We start from the raw sequence: 8,392 nt of genomic DNA on the forward strand, positions 1-8,392 counted from the left end.
AGGTCACTGTGTCAAAGTCTCTGATATATGACAGTGGACGGCTAGTATGGTGGGCTTTATCTGAGGTCTCTTTGCTGGTGGTGAAAGTCTTTTTGGTGCTGGGCTACTACTTCCAAACTTGTGGGGGAAGTACATATGCCGTAAATTATGGCTGGTTGCTGAGCTGATTGCATGTGGTGAGTTTGTAAGGCTTTCTTCATGGCCAGATCTTAAAGCAATATAAAATCAAGAGATTGCTTTGCAGGGAATGAGCCAACTAGCAGCTAGTATTTTTGCTTAATGTAAAGCATTAAGGTCCATGTTTATACGTATGTATCGGTGGCCAGGTTTCTAAGGCATTTAAATTCCCATGGCACCTGCCTTCATTTAGAATTGGGCTGTTTAACATTGCTGAAAATTGAACGGTTCGTGTAGGTTTTTGGGTGTTCCTTAAGGCAGCACTGCTGGAAGATTTTCATCTGGGGCTCTACTACCCCTTGGTATTTAGGACGATGGGTGGCTGGCAGAATTCAGCCCTCAGGAAAGCTGATCAGTGAAGTTCCTGCGTAAGTGCAAACACTGTTCCTAAATGTGCCCAAATGATGAGTGAGGGTGGAGCGGTTGGAGATGGAAGACCACCTAGTCTGTGTGTGGATGTGGGTTGGTCAGGTTGAACCTGTGTGAAGAGAGGTAGTAATGGGAAGCAAGGAAAGGCTGGGAAAAGAGGAACCTTGGCAGTGAGATGACAAGGAGGAAAAAGAAAGGAGACTGTTGTTACCGGGCTGCAGCCAGAATAGTTAAAACTAATAGTGGAAATGTTAGAAATTGCTGAACCTCATAAGAGTACTTCAGATTTTCCCTTTGGAATTTTGTTGTTTACTTGTTTGTTTCTTCTCTTGCTACTGTAAGTCCAGCTAAGTATCTTTAACTTTTCTTTTTCTGAATCAACCCTGCTTAATCCTGGAGAGCTGAACTTTTTCAAGCTTTGAATATGATTTGTCTGGCCAGGCACCTAGAGTTTCAACTGGTGCTTGAATTCCAAGAACAGGAAAATATTCTTAATCTCATCTCTCTTCTCTCCCTCCACTCTATTTCATAAGAAGGGTGTAGTCCGTTCATCTGTTTTGTTTTCCTGTTCTCCTTTAAATCACATTGGAGGCGTCATTAGGCATACAGTGGCCTTCCCAGCTCTCCTTCAGCATTAGGTTGGCATGGATAAACTCCTGCAGATTCCTATTTTTGGAGCATGAAAAGTACATGGAGTCTTATAAGCTCTCGAATACAGTGAGATGTTAAAAATTTATTAGTTTATTGCTTTTTCATTAATGATCTGGAGCTTGGCTGACAATATTTGCCATGAAATTTCCTCTAGAGACATACAGAGGACGTTTTATGTTCTGGACCCTGTTTACTTTTTTCCTTACAGTTATCCACTATGGGGTCTATGTGATACTTGTCTATGCAAATTCCTACTGGGGGAAGGGAGGGAGCATTGTTAGAGTTTTTTTTTTTTCCTCTCTCTTTTACACCATGTTAGCTTTCATCTAATGAAATTTGTTTTTCAGGGTCATCACATGCACTCTAAAATTGGCAGAAAGGGAGAGAACATGAATGAGTAGCTGAAATAAAGGGAAGGCTTTTCCCAGCAACAAACTTGCATTGATAAAATGGTAGCAGATCGTATGCTGAAAATTGGAGAGGGTTTATAGAAGAGCCATGAAAACGGTGAAGGGACTGGAAAACACACTGTGTAATGGAAAATGCGTTTATCAAAGTGGAAGTTGTAGATGTTTGTCTCTGCTGACAGGAGCAGCAGAAGTGTAATAATAGAGGGCTTTTTAGTCTAGCCAGGAGTGGAATAATGAGCTGCAGTAGCCAGAAGGTACAGTAGAAAAACTTTGGCTGGAAACAAGCTGCAAATTTTTGAGTGAGGTTAATTAACTGTTGGAATACCTTGCTTCTGCTACTGGGGATTTCTAAACCAAAATGGAATGTTTTAATGCGTTCTGGTTCATTGTTTCTCACCTCCTTTTGGGGAAATGTGAATGAACTCCTAGAACTGGAAGCATTCGTCAGCCTAGCATGGCATTAGTTTAATCATCAAGAGATGAGCATGAAAGTGGAAAATACTGTTCTTCATCAAAAACATCTATCGAGGTAGGAGTATAAGGAAGTTCCCTAGCATCAGCTATGGAGGTGACCAGACTTATCTCAAAGGTTTTTTCTGGCTGACTTAGACCTTGCAGAAAATTTGGACTTAACTTGCATGCATAAGTTGCATTAAAATTCTGCCTTTATCAGCAGTGGCCCTGGCTGCCCTTCCAAAGTCAAGGATAACCAGCCTAAGGGAACTGCCCATCCAGGAATGACTGTAAGCAGCAGGAAGTATTGGCCCTTTAATGAATAATGTGATACATGGGGTACTGGGTAAAAGTCCTGGCTTTAGCTGTTGATATCCAGACCAGAGTAATGCTGACTAGTGTCAAGAGAGAAGATGTTCAGTGCTTCGTAAAGGAATGACTGTTTCTTGCCAGCAGCAGCACAGCTGGTAAGAATGACAAGTTGCTTGAAATGCTTTGTGGAGACCCCAAGAACCGTGTGCCTGTGCAACTTCCTTGCTTTAGATTATATGCCAAAAGCACAGATTATTTTTGAGAATTGTACTTAGGATTTTGTATTCAGATGTTAAGTGAAACTTTCTTCACTTGCTTTCAGCTTAGCCATGATACTGTGATTAGTTTCTTTTGGTGTTATGGAGAAAGATCTGGAAATGAAATCAGGAGATGGGTATCATGCTCTATGGATCAGATAGTGAAAACCTCTTCATTTATGAGGGATGGCATGGAGTAAGATGTAAATGTTGATTTTGAGTGAGAGGAGAGTGCATATCCCAAGGCAATGGTAGGGAACAGGTGTAATTAATATGAGAGGGAATGGATGCATAACAATGCAAGGGCAGAATTGCAAATGCCTCTGATGGTATAAAGCTTGAACTTGTAATTAAGTGGCATCTACATTTGTGATACATATCATATACGTATATGTGTGTGTATATATATGATGTGTAATACTCCCAATTCTAAGAACAGTGAATAATTCAGTGGCTTCTAGTTTACATAGCTTGGATCAGCAAATCCTAAAACAGCGAGGTGCATGGTTTTGTTGCCTCTTTTTTTAACCACTTAGTGTGTTGCAGCCAGACAGCATATACCGTGATGCTCTTTTAGGAATGTGGTGGGTAGTGTTGATTGACCCAACACCAAGATGGATAGCGGCTCTCCATTCTCAACATACTTGTCCAAAGGTAGCTACTGACTCATTGTAGTTGGATGTCACTGCCCAGAAAGTATTAGTAGGGTCCTTGAACTACTCTTAGCAGAGGGTACAGCTTTGCATAAACAAACACATCGTCTGTGAGGTACTGTGAAGCAAATTAATGTGAACTGTTAGACCAAGCATTTTGGGAAGTACTGTCCAAATCCAACGAGGTTCATGTGCAGGGGTTAGTGGAAGGAGGTGGGTAACGAACCGCTACTTACTCATCCAAAATTAAAGCTCTTTGTGGAATCTCTCATTTGGAGTTACTGTTTGTTTAATGTTGTCTTAGGTTTATCCGTCCAACAGAGAACTGTGGTCACTTCTGTGTTTCATTACAACCAAATCAGTCTGTGTTTCTGTATTTGTTGCATGGGGCTGGGCTACTGTATTCTGAACTATGTGAATCTTTCCTTTTTTTAACCTTAAATCTTTTTTTTCCTTTTCCTTTGCCAATCTTGGTAGGAACTTACTTAGGTAAGTAAATTGCAATTTTAACATTGTTTTTATGTACAACAGAATTTTAAGAAAACGTTAGTCTAGGTGGTGTTTGGTAAAATTTATGCTCTGTTCTGCTTTTTGCACTTGTATTCCTGAAAGTTTATAACCTTTGATTGTTAGAAGGCGGACACTCAATCTGCTCACAGCAGTAACACACTCTTGGCAGTTTAAGAGAGAGAGGGGTACTAAAGTTTGTAAAAACTGTGTGTGTGTATATGTCAACACACAGAGACTACTTCAAGTGAACCAGTAACTTGGAAGTGAAATCCTTGTTCATCAAGCCTCATTCATGCGTGAATTTTTATATTTTTTTCTAGCTTGCTCACAAATGTGGTACTGTTGATGTTTTTGTTACTGCTGGGAAGGATGGAATCCCAGGAGGAGGATTACTTTTGGAAAAGGAAAATGCATATGAAGACTGTATGGATTTTTGAAAGCAATGTATTTTAGTATAGTAAACTTGCTGGTTGTGAAAGTGTGTGTTAAATTCTCCACATTCATTGTGACTGAAGATGTACTTATGAATGTTACTGCATATTGCATGTTCTGCATGATACTTCTCTTTGGTAAACAGAAGTTAAAAACAAAATGCCATCTGTGACTAATTGCTTCATGTCCTGATTGGTTTTAAAAAAACAAAACAAAACAAAAAAACAAAAACAAGAAAGAAAAGAAAAGATGAATTATGTTAACATGAAATGAAGGACCCATATTTTTGTGTGAGGTGGATATGCTGAAGATTGGAGTTAGTAAGTTTGAGTAAATACAAATTTAACAACTGCAAGTTATATTCAGTGGCTGGAAGCTGGGCTACTCTTCCTCCTTGGTACTAGGGTCAGCTCTGTACAGACTTCTTGTGCCAAACTATGAAATGGTCTGTAAATATACAGGCAATGGTGTGTATGTTCAGACATGGAAAAGCACTGGAAGATTTCTACCCAAGTAGAAAAGTGTCCATGGTTGGTGATTATTCTGGAGCTTTTTGATGCTTGCTGTAGTAACTTCGTGGAAATACCCCTGCGCTCCAGTTTGAGCTGGGCACACTGCTGAGGGTTTAGGCTCTCCTGCTTCTCGAAATGGCAGTTGTGTATTGTGTGGAGTTGGCAAAAAAATTGTGCGGTGGGAGTAGTTTTTAAATGCTGCCATTCAGATGCTGAGGTCCTCTCACTGGACTCGCGGGGAATGCGACTGGGTCAGCAAAGAGCATGCATGTCTACTTTAGGCTTCCAGTGGGACCAGATATGCTGGTTTACTTCCCATCGGGAAACTAGATTCCCCCACTCCACTCTGTGTTGTTGGGTGCCAGCTATTCCCTACTCCCACAGCATGCTCTTGGGTTGGTGCTCTAGCTGCTGCAGGAAGTTTGGGTAGTTTCTCATTTTAAATGTAACAAATCTGAAAGCATTAGATTCAAATGATACGAGATTGTTGGAAAAGAAACAGGTTGGTTGACTGAGAGGTGGTTCCCCCCATCCCCAAAAGATAAAGCTGCAAAGTAACAGTATTTGCAGACTTGCATTTGCTGTTTGTGATAGTCCTTCCCCACCTGCCTTTTTCTTGGGTGAAAGTATATTCATCTGCAGCTTTGATACTTGAGGAATGAAAGGATCATTAGGGCATGGTAACCTGCTCTGTCTGGTTTGGAGCCAAAATCTCAGTAATTGTGCTTATGCTTGAGGAACAGTTCTGAGGTCTTTGTCACTAAGTTGTGGGGAGTGGAGGAGGCATGCTCTGAGGGTGTCGATTAATCTCTGTACTGTGATCGGTTGTTCTATTGCCATTTCAGTAACAATGTAGAATCGTCTGTGGCAAAGGACATCTATGCTTATCTGCAGACATACCTTCAATTTACCCTGTCTACATTTTATCTGGGACTTCCTCTTTATTTCAGTGTATAGAAAAGACTTTGGCAGGAGGAATTGAATGGGAGGAGGTTTTCTAGGGCTTTGGGTGTTTTCAGTGCTATGGAAAAAAACATTTAATCTTGAGTTTTCAGAATATATTTCAATTTCTTTGGCTGCAGAAAAGTGGAAGATCTGCTTAGATTCATCATTGTAGACCTTTACACTTTCTGGTTTTAAAGGTTTGGTCACCTCCTTTTTTTGTTTGTTGGGGTTTTTTTCCTTATTTGGAGGAGTTTAGTGTTGTTTCTGATGTGGAGCTATGTAAATTCAAGCACTTGGACCTTAGATATCATTGAAAGGAATAGTCTCGCTTTCTACCCTGTTGCTTCTCTAGACATCCCTCCATAAAATAAAGTTAAAGACAGGGTTTTTTTTCATGTAGAGGAGCTGCCAGAACCTTGCTGGATTTTGCTCTTGGTTTATATTCATATGCTGTCCTACTTTTTTAACCTGTTTGTGGATGCATGTGCGTGAGAAGTCTCTCTCAAACCTTGATCTTTGAAAATGGACAAGCACTTTGGAAAGGACTAAGTTTCATATGGTGAGTTACGTGTCTGTACTGCTCCTTACCCAGAGACAGAGGATTTGTTTAGTTCTTAGAGGTGCCTGTCTCACAGACCTCATCCCTTGTATAGAAGCCACCAAAAACTTTTGGGTGAGAATCCATTGTTTCCAGTACAGGTGCATCCTGTTGACTTGACAGCTATTCTGCAACGGTTTACAGATATTATGCTGTCTCTCTGCATCTCTTTGGTGACCATTGCAGATAAAAGTTGCTCATTTAATAGCCATGCTTCAGCTGCATATGCTTTTAGTGTGATTTTTTTATTGCAAACTGAAGCTAGTCTTTTTAGTGTCTGTTTTTATATTTATTCTTTCAAACTCCAGTTATCAGAGTGTGACTAAAGGGAAAATTCACAGATAGCTAAGATTAGTATGCTAATTGATACCTTATTACTATGATAGCAGGAGTATAAATTGTATTGAAACTGTAATTTTGTTTTGTGTCTTATTTTACTGGAGCAAAAAGTTGTCATGGTCAGCTTTATCCTAGAAGTTACAGCTTAGGGGGTGAGATATGTCCCTGTTGTAACCACTGCTTCTTTGCTGTTTGAGGGCTCTGAAGCTTTGGGGCTCAGAGTAAGTAGCAGTTCTGCTCAGCCTTTGCTCAGTTTGTGTCAGTCTCAACATCTCTTCTCACCGTGGAATATTCTGGATTAATTCTGGTGCTTAGGAATAGCACTGTTTACTGTCTGGTTTACATCCAGCCATAGTCATTGCAGCAGCCACGTTATCGGCTGCTCCTGTAGGCTAGTCTTTTCTGGCATCAAGAATGTTCTTAGTACAAGAAAAGAGCTGATCTGGAGTGTGGTTAAAATGAAATGTGTGGCTTCAATCCAGGGACTAGCATCAGTCGATTTACATCTCTCGGAGCTCCTGTGAATGGAGAAAACGTTATCTTTCTGTTAGGGAAGGGGAGAGAAAAACCAAGTGCTAGAGCTTAGCTCTGAAGCCAACAGATTCAGGTTGCATCCTGCTGGCTGTGCTGTTTCCCAGCATCCGTGGAGCTCTTTGTCCATCCATCTCAAACGGCTGCTCACAGCTGTGTTTTGGATGCGATTGCTGCTCCCATGTAAAAAGGAGTGATTATCTGGTGCCTACATTGCCTTTGTCAACATCCAAAGGTTGTTACTGGTCTTCTTGCTTGGTGCCTGGTACATCTGTTCTGCAGATTTGATGGAAATCTTTCTGGCAACCATTTCTTGATCTCTGTGGATACTTAGGCACAAAAATGCTGCAGAAATTGAAACTGTGTCTTCATGTCTGAAGTAGCTAACAGCATATGTCTACACAAAATGGAAAATACACTTGATAGAAACTGTTGATTTTAATGTGGTATCGTGATACTCAATGCTCAGAAAATGTCTCCCGTTCCGCCTTCCTCCCTCCCGCTATGTTGCTGTGCCATGTGTTTCCTGGCATACTTGCTGTGAGAACATTGTGTTTGGTTTTACCAAGGAGAATCTCAAGGAATCTGTTGAGTGTGGACCATGAGCTGTAAAAGTTAGTTTTTGCTGGATTCTTTAAAAAGCTTTGCTGTTTCATCACAGCTTAACTCACTAGCAATGGGAAGTTTCAAAAGTCAGGCTGGGAAGCTTGCTATAAATGTGAAAGCAGAATTCATACTGATAACTTCTGCAGCCAGCGACAGCATTTGCTGATGCCTGTCCTGTAGTACCTGTTGGATTTGATATACTGACATTTTGGTTCTCAGCCAAAAGGGGCTGAGAATGATGGTTTGGTGCACTGATGTTAATGAAATGGTGTTTTCTGGGAGCACGCATCTTAGAAAATTAAACGGTGCTAACAAAAAGGTTTATTAGGTCTCCCGGTCCATTCCGTGCCATACCCTACTGCCTTATAGCAACACATCATTCTCTTATATCCCAAGACCTTTGTGTGTCCTGCAGGGTCTCATATATGTACAGTTCAGTACATACGCTATGGCAACATGATAGGGTATCAGTATAGCAAATAAGCTGGTAAAATCAAGCCATTGTGCTCGGTGCTTTACAGTGGTGTTTGTGTAACTGTGGAAGGGCTTTGTGTGGTAGCTGGAGTCGCTGTGCTCTGTAACTGATGGAGCTATGCCTATGGAAGTATTTACTTGTGGTAGGGTCAGCAGATACAAG

At 40.9% G+C, this 8,392-nt stretch overlaps 1 protein-coding gene across 1 annotated transcript in view; it reads left to right on the plus strand.

The window, feature by feature from the left end:
* LOC104083899 (metastasis-associated protein MTA1-like) overlaps window positions 1-8,392 on the plus strand; it is a gene marked incomplete at its 5' end in the record, with an annotated part of 25,745 nt that overhangs the window by 9,244 nt on the left and 8,109 nt on the right. The gene's annotated exons all lie outside the window — the stretch shown is intronic.

The sequence above is a fragment of the Fulmarus glacialis genome, unplaced genomic scaffold (assembly GCF_000690835.1).
Source record: "Fulmarus glacialis isolate BGI_N327 unplaced genomic scaffold, ASM69083v1 scaffold23581, whole genome shotgun sequence".
NCBI lineage: Eukaryota > Metazoa > Chordata > Aves > Procellariiformes > Procellariidae > Fulmarus > Fulmarus glacialis.